Below are 15,827 nucleotides of genomic sequence, written 5' to 3' on the forward strand. Positions count from 1 at the left end.
AATGAAGTCTAAGTTCCATTTAAAAGGCCGCTAAAGTACAAATAGCCTTGCACAGAGTTTGGGATGTACATTGACAGTTGAAACTATCCAGTTTTATGGTATCATTTTTCTTTAAATATACTTGTCTGTATACACACAGATGGGGACTACAAAACATTTGTCGAAGAATAGGATTAAAAGATAATAGAATTTTTCCATGAATTTTTGGAGCCCCTTGTGTGTGTATGTATGTATGTGAACATGTATCTAAAACCGTTTCCCAAGTCAACAATTTTAACATGTATAATTCAGATTGATGAAATCCATCATGTTATATAACTATTACTACTATCTATCCTTTCCCAAATTATTCCCCTTGATTAACAGAAACTCAGTGCCTCTTCTACTCCTAAGCAATGACTCTGTGGTGTCAAATTTGAAATAGTTCTCCACTATCAGGAAAATTAAACAGTATTGTCAATAATCGCTTTTACATTTGGCTGAAAACGTTTCAGCTGAAGGTATAATGGTAAGTTTAGGTAAAGGCACTTATGTTGCCTTTTAACATGGAGCTTTGCCTAAGGTATTTAGTGATTTTTATTTAAAAGAAATGTGCCTTTGAAATAATTGTACGTAAATTGTGCAGTGTAGCAAAAGTAGAGACCTGGCTAGACCAGAAACAGAGCCAGAGGGGTTGCCTTGTGGGACAAGAGCTCAGAGAAGCTCCCAGAAGCAAGTCTTTCGAGGAATTGTTAAGCTGTTGTACACAGAGACTGCCTCGGAGGCCAAGAACTGACAGCGTCCTGTGCACTGCATTGGGCCTCTAGGCCTACTTTTCCCAGCCCCCTTGCATGTACATTATCTAGCGGGAACAGAGCATCATAGACTGAAGTTCTCAGAGTCTTGCATACCCCACAGGGAAAGCCTTAAAAAAAACCCTGCACACTTGCGCTTAGAAAAGAAACCAGTGTGCCAAGTGTACTGGCTATGGTTTCTCCCTCATATAAAATTCTCCAGTGTTGCCTCTGTGTCTGACCAGAGTAAATCTTTCTCTTGGGAAAAGACAAGAACCTAGTTCCATAAGAGTAGTACTGGTTTTCAAATAGCTTGTACTTTAAAGGAAATGTGTTCTAAAGAAGGAGAGATCAGTGGAAAAAAGTAATGTTTACTAAGCAGTTATTTAGTGATAAGATTTATGCTAAAGATTTTGTACACCTTTGCTAATTTAATTCTGATGGCCATTTCCTGGTATCACTTTATTAAAGATGAAGACCATCTCAGAGGGGTAAATATTTACCTAGGAAATTTTAGTGAAACTGACTTTTGAAGCTAGGCTCATCTGGATCCAGAATCTCCTGTCAATCTCCCCCCGCCACTCCACACACACCCCTTCTCTCCACCCCCTAGTGTCCCCCACATCCCACCACTGTACTCTCTTTCTGTGAACACAAGTAAGGTTAGTGTTTTAAATGAGTTGATAACTATAAATCTGTCAAAGAAATTAAGAGTGCAATTCCCTTTTTTGATTCAAATTTGAACAAATCAGCCCAGCCATTGCAGTGTCTCAGCGAAATAAAAACAAGATTTCTGGATGCTGAATTGTGCATTCTAGTTACCAAGTAGGTGCCCTATGGCACAGTGGTTACACATTGGGCTGCTAACTGAAGGGTCAGTAATTCGAAGTCACCAGCTGCTCCGTAAACGGAGAAAGTGCGTTACTGTGAACATGGTAAGTACATCACAGGATGCTGGGAAATTCTAGGTATTAAAGAGATCATGACAAGGGGAAGGAGCAAAAATCAAGGGCATAGAATCTGGGGAGATCTTATTAAGGAATTGACACTTGAGCAAAGACTTGAAGAAATAGTTTGGTATTTTATAGAGAATATTTTGTCTTTTTCACAGTTCCAGCAGGACACAGAACAGTGTGACTATTTTCTCATTGCCCCAAAGATAGTGCATAACAATTGTCATTCTCATTGCCTAGAGCAGAATTTAGGAGTTTGCATACGGTTGTTACTGTGTTAGGCTGCGTTGACTAGAAAATAAAATCCAGTGACCCTTGTGTATGTATAAGAAAGAGTTTGACATCAATAAGTTATTACAGAATCAAGAAAGCATCCCAGCCCAATCCCACTCTCAAGTCCCTAAGTTCAATACTAGTCTATTAAATACTCTGTTCAGATGCACGCAGCTGCATGCAAGGATGCAGAAAGGACACAAGCCAGTGGGTAAAGAGTTGTGTGGAGCCAAGGACAATGGAAACGTGGCCAGGCTCCGGCAACTCTCAACTGGGCAGAAAGCAAAGTGCAGGCAGCAAGGCAAAGTTACAAAGTGAGGAGGTTTCCTGGCTCCTCCTTATTTGAAGGCCACACCCACAAGGAGACAGCATTGACAGGTTTACCTCTACCCCTAGTCAGGAGTGTCTACTACTACCATGGTGACCTTAGGGCAGTTGTTCTCAAAGTCTAGTCTGTAGGCTAGCAACATCAGCGCTTCTTAGCAACTTGTTAGAAACACATATTAAAAACTCATCTCTCAGATGAACGTTCTATGTAATTTGCAGAACCCCCATTGAGAAACGATTGTTTCAAGTGAATAAACCCAAGAGTAAAACTGTCCTCTGCATTTCAGAAGTAGACCCCTGGATCTTCCTTCAGAGGTGCTTCTTAGTGAGCTTGAACCTCTAACCTTTAGGTTAGCAATAGAGTACATCAACCAGGTGCACTACCCAGAGACTCCTCCAATGAGGAAGGTTACTGGCAAGGAGAGAAGAGCCTGTCCAAATGCTATAAGGCAGGAGCACGCCGAGTGTGTTCGAGGAATGGCACAGAGGCCAGCGTGGTTAGATACAGAACGAGGGGGACAGCACTCGAAGTCACAAAGGGGCAGGATCATGGAGGACCATCAATCAAGGCTTTGCCTTTACGCTGGAATGGGAAAGGATTTAATGACTGGGAGAACTTAGTTTACCTCGATGTTTGGTAAGAATAGATAGGAGGACAGGGTAAATGAAGGGAAGATGAATCAAGCATCAGCAATTCGGGACGGAGATGACAGAGAACTGGACCAGAATGTGGTGATAGTGGGTCAGGTATAAGGGCGGTTTTGCTGGGTCTTCTGACTCAAGGTCTCTAACAGTCAAATTACGCTCAACAATTGGCTTCAGAGACCACTCGCGTGATTGTCAGTAGCATACAGCTCCCGGTGGTCTATGGGCTGGAAACAGTGCTCCATGTCTTCGGCAGGATTCTCTCCTGATGGGAGATCACAGCACCAGGACTTGCTGCATCAGCGCAATCAAGCAAGAAGAGCCGACGAGGGTCAACACGATGGAAATGACATTCTTTTATAACCTGACCTTGAAAGTGACAGCTCGTTCATCCTATCCATTCGAAGCAAGTCAAGTCAACCCAAAATGTGGAACCAGAAGGCAGTGACCATTGAAAACTGTATTAGAAACTGCCTATGAAACAATGTGAATCTTCTTTACTAAATAATACCGATTCCCGAAATAGTTTTACCACCATGTATTTGTCAGCAGTGTATTACGAATTCTTGTTGCCACTGTGTTTAAGCTGTGGGTATATAGTAGTGTCTGTATTCCCTTGGTTTTCAATGACATGGAACACCTCTCTCAATCATATGTTTATTGATGAATCTCTTTTATTCTGCTCAGGGTTGTTGGGTTTTTTGGGTCCAGTTTTCTATTATGCTTTTGAAGAGTCAAGCTACTCTTACCGTGATGGAAGTGTAACATTGTTTAGAGGAATTCTATAGTGTGTCAAGACATAGCTTAACTAGAGGTCCTCAGGAGCTGTGACCCTAAATTGGACCCCTTGAACCTGTTTCACAGAGAATCCTGTGATGGCATCCAGGTGTAGATTCTCAAGGACAGTAGTTCAGCTGAAAATCTGGCTGTTATCTGAGTGTTATAAATCTCCCACAGGCCTTCTTTTCCCCCAAATTAAGAGCCGGCCCTGCCTACCAGGCCTTTCTCCCTGAGACTCAGTCTCTGGAAAAGCACGCGCTGTAGTATACGATCGTTGTTAAACCGCAGTGTTTGTCTAGTTTGTGCCTGCCGTCCCAAGGATTTCTTCTGTTTGAAACACAGTTTCACTCAGTCTGTATATGCTGTGAAATCAAAGGAACGAAGAGAGATGATCATTGGAAGAAAAATTCCAACCACATTCCTTTTGCATGTGCACAAAAATCAAGCAGAATCATTTGAATCCACCTGGTTTCTGTAATCTGGCTATGGTGACCAGGCAATGTAAACCCTCTTTGGCCCACCCTGGAACACATTTCCTCCGATTTTCATTCTATCTTCGGCATTAAGCCTTTGTCAGTCATATATGTGTTGTAAATATATAAGGGTAAGCCAAAAGTATTGCTTATCTTTGTATCTTCACACTACATAGCTTGCCACTTCATCCCCTTAAAATCATAGACACATTTATGAAAATTTCAAAATTTGATATTTTTTGATATAGACTTCATCTAGGTCTGTACATTTCTGAAGGTCATGCTTCCTCTTCAAGGTTGCATTTATATATAAAATTAAAATAGATAGAAAACCACAACAGAAAAAAGGACAAAAGACCTGACTAAAAATCCATAAAATAGGATATTCAAGAAACATAAAGAAAAGGCATGGAATTCCATTGATCATCCACGTCTTTCAAATCTACCCAAATTACACCCCTTGGACTACCAAAAAAGACTATATGCCTTGAATTTAATTGATCCCACAGATCTCCTTGGAGCCGCTGTTTTGATTGGTCACCCCTCTTTTTATATAAAGTACCCTGATGAGACTAAGAAAAGTGTCTCACTTGTCTGCATTAATCTGTTGGTCACCTGGATATGTTTAAGCATGTTGCATGTGGAAAGACTTGTGCATCGATGAACCGCAGCCCCAGGAACAACAAAGCTTCACCTACCCTCATATGGTCACATTGCAGAACTTTCCTCTGTGTTCCCTTAATATGCTTTTGTTTGTTTCTTTTGATTAACAGAATTATCAATGTTAACTCTTGATTCTGGAATGTTTCCCTAGTTGAAATCATTAATATATTCTTCGCATTCTAGAAAATTTGTGATTTTGATTTTCATATGAGCTTATAATTCATTTAGATTTGATTTTTGTGTAAGGTGTGAGGTTAGATCACAATTGCATTTTATTTTTCTTTACAGATAATTCATTGTTCCAGTAAAAAGAAATCTGGCTTATTCTCATACTCTGCGAAGCTACATAGGTCATACATGAAATGGACATGTGTGTGTATATGTGAGTTTTAAAGCAGTTGGTACGCTGTGTCCGAATCACATTATTTTAGTCTCTGTAGCCTCCTGTCTGTCAGTTTGTTGTACTGTGATGACTTGTGTGTTACTGTGAGGCAGGAAACTACATCACTGTGTTTCAAATACCATCAGGGTCATGCCAAATGAACAGGTTTCCACAGAACTTTCAGACGAAGGCCCCAGGCTACTAAGAAGGAATAAGCAACCCCCTTCTGAGACACTAGGCACTGAAAACTGTACGGATAGCATCAAAATATTATCAGGCACTGACAACCTCATGAATAGAAGATGTCAGAGAATGTGGCAGAAGAAGGACATGTCAGAGAGCGTGTCAGAAGGACATGTCAGAGAACGTGTCAGAAGAAGGACATGTCAGAGAGCGTGTCAGAAGAAGGACATGTCAGAGAGCGTGTCAGAAGGACATGTCAGAGAACATGTCAGAAGAAGGACATGTCAGAAAACATGTCAGAAGAAGGACATGTCAGAGAGTGTGTCAGAAGAAGGACATGTCAGAGAGCGTGTCAGAAGAAGGACATGTCAGAGAGCGTGTCAGAAGGACATGTCAGAGAACATGTCAGAAGAAGGACATGTCAGAAAACATGTCAGAAGAAGGACATGTCAGAGAGTGTGTCAGAAGAAGGACATGTCAGAGAGCGTGTCAGAAGAAGAGGCACTGAGGTTGGAATGCACTAGTGTGACCGAGGAAGAGCTGCCTTCTCAAAGTAGATCCGACCATAATGAGGTGGATGGAATGAAACCCGTGGGTGTGAAGCCTTTGGGACTTTCATTTGCTGAAGGAGCATGACTCAAACTGAGAAAAAACAGCTGTAAATATCAATAATCCGAACTTGGAATGTACATAATAAGAATCTAGGAATATTGGAGATTGTGAAATGGGAGATGTCGGACAGTGTGAGAAATGACAAACTAACAATAATTTATAAATTATCAGGGGTTCATGAGGGAAGGAGTGAGGAGGGAGGAGAAAAAATGAGCTGATACCAAGGGCTCAAGTAGAAAAACATTTTGAGTATGATGATGGCAACAAATGTACAAATGTGCTTGACAAACAATGGATGGATGTATGGATTGTGGTAAGAGTTGTACGAGCCCCCAATAAAATGATTTTTAAAAAGAAAAAAAGTGAATGGAATGCATAAATATCTACATTCTAAGTGAGTTAAAAGGACTGATTCTGAAAATCTAAGAGGAAGGAGATTGCCTTCATCATCAATAAAGATTTCAAGATTTATTTTGAAGTAAAATGCTGTTTGTGACAGGATAATATCTATCTGAACACAAGTAAATACAGTAAACTAATATTTGAATTTATGCACTAAAGCTCAAAAACAAGATAAACTCACTGCCTTGGAATTGATTATGACTCATAGCAACCCCCCCCGCCCCCCGGTGAGTTTCTGAAGCCAAAACTCACTACAGGAGTAGAAACCCTCATCCTTCCCCATCACCACCAAAGCTACTGATGCAGAAACTGAAGCATGCTCCCAAAATCTTCCGTCTGAAATCGATCAAACATGAAATCAAGAGGCATCGATAATGACACGATTGGAATGCAAAAGTTGAAAACAAACAGGAAAGAATGGCAGTTAAGAATGTAGGCTTGGTTATAGAAACAAGGCATTAGAGACGTTTTCAAGACCTATGACTTCTTTCTTACAAATAGCTTTCTTTTCGCCACCACAAAGGCTGGCTATACACGTGGACTTCCCCAGATGGAACACACAGAAATCAAATGGACGACATCTGTGGGAAGACACGATGGAGGTATGCAATATCAGCAGCTGAAACCAGGATAGGAACTGACTGACAGACCATCAATTTCAGGTACAACTGAATAAAATTAAAACAAGTCCACAGGAGCCATGGTACAACTTTGAGTCTATCCCACCTGAATTTTGAGAACTTCTCAAGAAAAGATTCTATGCATTGAAGACTAATGACAGAAGATCTGGTGAACTGTGGGAGGATATGAAGGACATCATAAGGTCATTAAAAAGACAGGAAAAGGAAAAAAAAATCAAAGAGGATGTCAGAAGAAACTCTGAAACTTGCTGTTAATCATAGAGTAGCTAAGGCAAATAGAGGGGATGAGGTAGTGAAAGAGCTGTGCAGAAAAATTAAAGGACATCTTGAGAAGACAAAGTAAAATATATAATGAAACAAGCAAAAACCTAGAGTTAGAAAACCGAACAGAAGAACATATCTTAAACTGAACCCCTGCCCCCCCGCCCCAAATCCAAGCCTTGAGTTGTGATATTGAAAGATCTACAGGCAAAATCTGGAATGATGCAGGAAACATCAAAAGAAGATAGAGCACACAGAGCCAGTGGACCAAAAAAGAACTAGTTGGCATTCCACCTTTTTAGGAGGTTACATATGCGCAAGAGCCAGTCGTGCTGAAAGAAGTTCAAGCGGCACTGACATTAGCCAAAAACAAGGCTCCAGAACTGATGGAATACCCATTGATATGTTCCAATACACTGATGAAGGTCAAGAAGTACTCATTGTCTATGATAGGAAATTTGGAAGACAGCTATGGGGCTAAATGACTGGAAGAGATCCATATTTGTACCCATTCAATAAAAAGGTAATCCAAAAGAATGCTCAAATTATAGAACAATATTATTAATATTACATATAAGTAAAATTCTGCTGCAGATCACCCAAGACAGTTGCAGCAGTACATTGACAGGGCACTGCCAGAGGTTCACGCTGGATTCAGAAGAGGGTGTGGAACAAGGGCTAACATTGCTGATGTCAGGTGGCGATTGGCTGGAAGCAGAGAATGCCAGAAAGATGTTTACTTGTGTTTCAGTAACTCTGCTACAGTATTTGTCTGTGTGGAGTATAATAAACTGAAAAACTTTGAGAAAAATGGGAATTCCAGGACACTTCATTGTGCTCATGTGCAACCTGTACAAGGGTCAAGAGGCAGTTGTTTGAACAATGCAATTTATTTATTTATTCTAAATTCCTCATATTTTTTTTCTAATTTAGTCCTCTCACAACATTACTAAGATAAATCCTTGCTCTCCCCATTTAAAAAATAAGGACGTGTAAGTGCAGAGAGAGTAAACAACTTCCCCAGGGTCCCAGAGCTATTACATGGCAGATTAGAATACATGATCTGAAAATTTAAAGGGTAACTTAAATAAATGTGTGTATATGTAACTCACTTTAAGAAGAAAACAAAATCTAAAACATGAAACCTCACTGCTATCAAGTCAATACTGACTCATAAAAACTTTATCAGACTGGGTGGAACTGTCCTTGCGAGTTTCCAAGAATAACTTGTACAGGAGTAGAAAACCCATCCTTCTCAGTGGAGGAGCCACTGATGGTTTCGTACTGCCAACCTTGTAGGTCACAGCCCAATTTATAACCACTACATCACCAGGGCTCTATAAGAGAATGGATTAAAGAGACAAAGGTAGAAGCAGCCACAAGGTGGGGTGTGCATCCTTTGCCAGAGGAACAGTTTCTACAGGTAATAGAATGTACAAAGAATGAAAGTTAAAGTGCCTGGTGAACCAGAGATTATATAATTAACTGCAGAATAGGGTACAAGAGAGTGCTACAATGAATTAAGCTGGAAAAAAATTGGAGCCAATTGGTTGAGGGCCTTGTACCTGCTGCAAGGTAGAAAAATGGAGTTAGACTTCTCTGAGGGAAGATTTGAAGCGGTAATCTATATGTGGAGTGATTGGTGGGTTTGAATACTTATTTCACTAGTTGACAAACTACCATTTTAACCCCAGTCACCAACAAATCCATTTTGACTCCTTGCCACCCTATAGGATAGACTAGAGCTACTTCATAGGAATTCCAAAGCTGTGCATCTACAGAGATGGAGACTGCCTCTCCTCTCTCATGCCGAGCACTTGGTGGATTAAAATCCACTTGCAGCCTGATGCTTAAGTCACTGCGCTCAGAGTCCTATCTCACTTTTTAAAGCAGAGTTAACTTGACAGAACATATTTTGAGCAGATTATTGAGCAGATTGTTGGACCAGGCTAGGTTGGCCTCTCAGAACGACTCTCTGCACCTCAGGGAAGGCCAGGCCTGCTGGGGAGTCTCTTGACATTGCCAAAGAAAGGAAAGTGGGGAATCTGAAGAAGCCACCAGAATCACGGGCTCCATAACGCACCTCCTTAGTTGTGGTCCTGAGATCAGGAGTGTACATCACGACTCTTGACTACAGTAGAGCAGCACACTGTCTGCAAACTCTGCCTAACATCAAAGTGGATGGTGTCGTGTCCTGCCCAGCCCACCCATGAAGGTAGTGAATAGACAAGAGGCCCCTGTGCACACTGCCACTGAATAAAACCAAATGCTTGTTTGTGTCTGTGCTTGCCAACAGAATGCCACAGACCAGAGATGGGGCCGCCGCCTCACTTCTACATCGCACTACAAGAATGACTGCTGGATGGATCTTAAATCACAGCTGGACTCCTAGTGACAAGGAAGTCCGATGGGTGTGCGTGATTTTCCATTCTCTGTCCCCTGTGGTATAGGAAGGAAGACACATCAGGCAGGAAGGAGCCACTTCCCCTCCCCACGGGACTAACCCACAGGCATTCAAAGTTATTGAATCAATAAGCTCTCTTTTCTTGTACAAAGATTGCAATTCTTGTTATTCAGTTATCAGTGAACTTTTATAAGTAAGAGGGGAACTTTAATGAATACTTAATCACATTTACAATTTTGATTATTGTTCCAGGCTGCTGCTGTTAAGTAACCTCACCATTCTCACTGTAACTAAACTCCTGCCCACCCACCCCACTCCCCTTCCGTATTGGAACTTGCCCCAGGTGTTCACACTTCATAAGTTAGCGCTGTAAATAATTCACTGTTGCATTGTTAACCTGAACTTAAGATATAAAATCAGACAAGAGAAAAAACCTGCATTGACACATAAGAAATATAAGATGCATTCACACACCCTTCCCCTCCAAAGAGTGAGTAAAGTCCTGACTACATAAGAGAGCAAGGCAGTGTTCGAGAAAGACCTCACCCTTCTTTCAGATCTGTTAATAACATGTGCACTAATTCACGCTATTAATGAAAGGTACACTAATTCTCACCCCGCCTCTGATTGGCTGCAGTGACTGGTGGCTGGACCCTTAGTTTGGAGCTCTGATGTGGCAGTGGGTTAAGCATTGGACTACTAACCAATAGTTTGCAAGTTCAAACTCACTAGCTGCTTTGTAGGAGAAAGGTGAGACTCTTGTAAAGATATAGAATCCCAGAAACCCCACAGAACAGTTCTACTTTGCCATAGGTTCTCTATGAACTGGGATTGACTCAGAATCAACTAATTTACTGCCGTGAGTCTATTAACTCTTACAAGTTGAGCCACCATCACAGAAGTAGATAAAAGGTTTCCATAAACCAAAGAACCAAACTCACTGCTGTTAAGGGTAGAACTGCCCCTGTGGGTTTCTGGGACTGTAACTCTTTACAGGAGTAGAAAGCCTCATCTACTCCTCTTTCTCCTGCTAAGTGACTAGTGGTTCCTGTCTGCTGACCTTGAGGTTAGTCGTGGAGCACATAATCGATTATGCCACTAGGACTCCTCAAGGTTACAATAGCCTAGTAAAGCTCATGCCCGTGGGGGGACAATTAGTATGATAAGGAGACACATTTGTGTGATAGTGAGATGTAGCTTTTTGTGAGTGCACATGTGTATTCTGATTGTGGACATTTAACATGTATATAAACCTGTCCAAATGTCATCTTCTTAAATGAACCACCTATAAAGCTGTAGGCCAAACCCAGAAGACAGAACCTGAGGTCGGATGCCCGTCTGTCTCTTAGGTGCAATGAATAATGAACTCTTTCCCGAATATTGAGGAATCCTGGTGGCATAGTGGGCTACTCATTGGGCTGCTAGCCATTCGGTCAGGAGTTCGAATCCACCAGCTATTTCATGGGAGAAAGATGTGGCTTTGTAATTCAACAAACAATTACAATTTGGGAAGCCCATGGGGACAGTTCAATCCTATTCTATAGCATCACTATGAATCAGAATCAACTTGATGTCAGTGGGTTTTGTTCGTTTGCTTTGAGTCTTTCTCCAGCATGTTAGAAGCTGACTCGTACTAGTTAGAAATGAGGCATCTAAGCTGATGGAAAGAGTGGTCAGTATGAGTGGGGTTTGTAGATTGGTGGGTTTTGCTGAAAGGCCAGGAGGTGGGGTTCTGTTGCTGGCTTACAGGTGTCAGAATGATAGGAATTTGCCTTAGGGTGGTTTCATTACTCCAGAGGGGGACCCTCCTGTCCACTTGCCCTGAGTATATGAAGTCGTTTAGGGAGTGAGAGACATGCTGAATCTTCTTTACTTCTTTGGTTTTCAGCATAGCATCTCACCACCTCCCTCCATGGTATCTAGTGGCTCTAAAGCTTCTTATCCTTTTTTCCAAAGATAATCTTCCTACGTGGTCATTTGTGCATATGCTGGAGGTGTGGACCTGGGGGTTCCATTGTCTCTGTGTCAACTTTTAAATAATCTTCCCATTTTCAGATGCTCCCTCCACTTCACCTCTGATAGTCTCTGAAGCCTGGCTAGCAAATTTCCTGGGATTTTACAGATCTACTTGTCTTACTTCTTACTGGCAACTTCTTCTGTATAAACTGGAAATAAACATCTTCCAAAGACCTACATTTTTTTGCCCTCTTTAAGACTGGTACATGCGGTCGCGTCTGACCTCATCTGATTTCAGGAGGAGGGAAAGACAATCAAACCCAACATTCGTCTAAGACCAATTCCCGGAAAGTGGAGGTGAGACATGCTTCCTTCTGTCAAACTGCTTGATCCATTCTGAAACCCCCGGTCCCTCCCACAGGCTTCTACTCTCTGCTGGGTTCTACAACTCATTGCTATGGGCACACAGATCTCACAGGCACAACTCACAATCATGGGGTTTATGAAGGAAGTTCTTACTGCCTTTGAGTCGATGCTGATTTGTAGTCACAGCTGCCAAATCAGGATAAAAACGCTCACAGGATAGTTCTGCTCAGGAGTACTTTGTCTTAGATGTGGCTGCAGGTCCTTGGTCCTCGGTCTCTCAGCCGTGGGGCTCCTTGATCTCTGCTCTGCTTGAGCAATGTTACAAAGATCCTTTTGCACTGCCAATAAATGCCCCAAAGTGCACCCCTCTCTTCCAAAAGCCTTAGCCCAAAGGCGAGCAGATCCCGCTTCAGGAGCCAGCAAGTCCATTGTCCAGTATCACGCTCTTGATGCTGTTGTCTCTGTTGTCACGGTTTTACTACCAGCTTTTTTTGGGGGGTGAGGGGGTGGTTGCATCTCTTGTTTCTGCTATTACAGATCTCTGACCCATGGATCAACCAAGTTCAGTGCACAGAGCATCTTGAGTCCCAAGTTCTTTTTTCTTTTAGGCAGTGCGACCCCCCTTCCTGCTTTGGAGATGGCTCATTTTAAACTTATTATGATGGTAGAAAATCCACCAATCTCCTCCGCAGGTTTCCATACCCATTATTTACAAGGTCCCCCCATCATTTGGAAGGAGTGACAAAGACTAGGCCTAGAAGAGCCATGTCACACTTGATCTTGTCTACTGCACAATAAACCTTTCTATAGTTTCTCTCATAGTTCACATTTCGTTTTCAGGACAGCCAGGTCCCTTTAAGAACTAGCCTGAATAACGCCAATCCAAAAGTATACTCACTGATAACCATGACTGCTAGTCATGATTGACCAGCTCTGCCTAAACGAAAGGATCAAGTGCACCAGGGAGAAGGACTCTTGCTGTCCATTAAGCCCAGCCTGCCACAGCGTCCCACGAGAGTGTGACAGACAAATCAGCTGTTATATGCCAACATGTAAGATGAAAAAAGGTAATATAGTCTTTCATAGCAAATACATTTATTCACCATCTGCTTCCATAATCCTTGTCTTACACAACTTCAATAATCACAGTATTTCTTGCTATACATAGTTTTTAATAAAGATCTGTGTAATGCATTATATTTTCTAATGATTATTTTCTGTTCTGCTATAGTTTCTGGGTAAATTAATGTGGATAAAGTTATAGATGTAGATCAGGGGTGTCAAACTGGTGGCCCGCGGGTCTCATGCGGCCCCTGAGGTAATTTTTTGTGGCCCACGATGCTCTGAAATAAAATGAAAATAGTAAAGAACTGTTATGAAGAAAATAGCGCTTAGGGGAGATCGAGGCAATACCGTACACACAATTCCCTAGTTACATTTTATTTCAGAGCATTGTGGGCCACAAAAAATTACCCCAGGGGCCGCATGCGGCCCACGGGCCGCCAGTTTGACACCCCTGCTACAGAGGAACTAAATTCTCTGGGAATTAAAAAACAAAACAAAAACTAGACAATCTGCAGTACCACTATGATCCTCAGGAGGGCAGCATCTGCTCTAAATATCCCTTACTCTTGATTTACATGCTCAGAAGTTTTCTAGTGAGTAGAAATTCCAAGTGAACTCTCATTCACAGTATATTGTTATAAGCAGAAGGTGGCTATGCCTTTGGCTGCAATCCACAAAGCCAGTAGTTCAAAACCACCAGCTGCTCCACTGGAGAAAGATGGGGCTTTCTACTCTTGTAAACAGATTTGGAAACTCCCAGTTCTACTCTGCCCTATAGAGTCGCTATGAGTCCGCATCCATTCGATGGCAGTGAGTTTGTGTTTTCTTTTTTGGTTCTAGCCCAAGAAGACCTGGTGTCATACCAGTGTTGGGCTCACAGCAGAGAGGGCGGCCACTTCATTCTGCCAGCCGCTCTGTGGGGGGAGCAGTGTGTCTCGGTCAAAGTTTACAAGCTTACACAACACATGGCGTGGTTCTGCTCTAGCAGACAGACTTGGAATCAACCTGACTACAGTGAGTTTGGGGACTTTCTAAGGCCCTGATCTTTGAAAAAGGTGTCTACCTAAGACTTCACAGCTGCAGAGAGTGAGCAGATGGGAATCATCGCCATGCTCTGCTGACTCACACTCACTGCATAGTCCTGCCCTTGGTTTTCACACTGAACTACACCTTCACCGGTCTCTGGACACATCAGGTAACCCAAAACTCTCGCGGTGCAATTTCTATGAAGTGACATGATGATCTAGACCAGGAGTCAGCAAACTGCTGCTCTCCACCCAGATGCGGCTCTTTTGGCGTGAACGTGTGGTTCTGAAGTAACATTGAAGAAAGTTAAAGGATATTATTCAGATAACAGTGATTTCATGTGCTTGTAAAACTATTCTTATGGCTCTCAAATCACTTGTAAATTGCTGTGAGGGACAGAATTGGTTTTTCGGTCTCAAAAGTTTGCTGAAGTCTGATCTAGACTCATATGCAAGGGACATTCTGTTCTGGTAACCAGTCAGCATGCTTGCTCCCAGCTGTGAATGTTTGCAGAGGTTTTTCTTAATCCATAAATACAACAGCATTAAGTGATGTAATCAAACTGCGTGTTATCAAGGCAATTCCGATCCATGACGACCTTACAGGGTATTGGTGAACTGCCCTGTTTTCCAGGGCATAATCTTTACTGAAACAGACGACTGCTTTCTCCCTCTGAGTGGCTGCTAACTTTGAACCACCAGCCTTTCAATTAGTAGCCAATTTAATTCTTTGTTTGGCTTAAGGCAAAACAAATTTATTTTCTTTAAAGCATAAGTCGTAGTTCTCAATCAAAGACCTGGCTCCTTGTGGAGATTAAAAGGGAGCCTCCTTTTCTTTGTTTCTTCTAGTCTCCAAAGGCCACCTGCATTTCTTGGTTCATGCTACTTCCTCCATCCTCAAAGAGCATCACTCCAACCTCTAGTTCTGTCTCCAGGTGTAGTTTTTGTTTTAATCCTCCTGCCTACATTCCCCCTGTCCCCATTTTAAAATTAGTTTGTTTACTTTTAACAAAATCACTGACAGATAATTCACATACACATTTCAGTTGTTCAATCACATTCACAAGGCTGGGCAACCATCACGACAATCAATTTCAGGATGTCTCTTCTTGTTAGCTCTCTAGTTCCTGCTAGCTCCCCCTGTTGTGTCCCGTTGAAGCTTTTGATTCAGTTGTTATCTCTGTAAGTTTATTTTATCTGGGTTTTATATACAGAAAATCATAGAAAATCAAGACAGAATACAAATGGCCCCAAGCCAATGACACAAGGAAACAGATAAACAAACAACAAAACCTTCAATTGATAACAAAACAGAAAATATTTAAATCTAGAGCAATTATACATTGGGTCATTAAGGCAATCAATGGCAAGGTGTCACATTTTGACATAACTATAATTGCAGTAATCTAGTCTGCAAAGTGCTCTGTCTGACGACAGGAACTTTCTCTTCTCTGGCCCATCATTAGCGGGGACTTACCAGAGGCTTACTCTGCATGGAGGACCCTGCAAATGGGTTTTGGGCTTTCATTGCCATCCAGAGCCTTCTATAAAATGGATGTTCAGAATTTAAGCCCTGATACCATTGCCTCATCCAATTTGGGATTTTATTAATAATCCTTGGATCACACATGTTGATGTGCTTC

The sequence above is a fragment of the Tenrec ecaudatus genome, chromosome 11, assembly GCF_050624435.1.
Source record: "Tenrec ecaudatus isolate mTenEca1 chromosome 11, mTenEca1.hap1, whole genome shotgun sequence".
NCBI classification, from domain to species: Eukaryota; Metazoa; Chordata; class Mammalia; order Afrosoricida; family Tenrecidae; genus Tenrec; species Tenrec ecaudatus.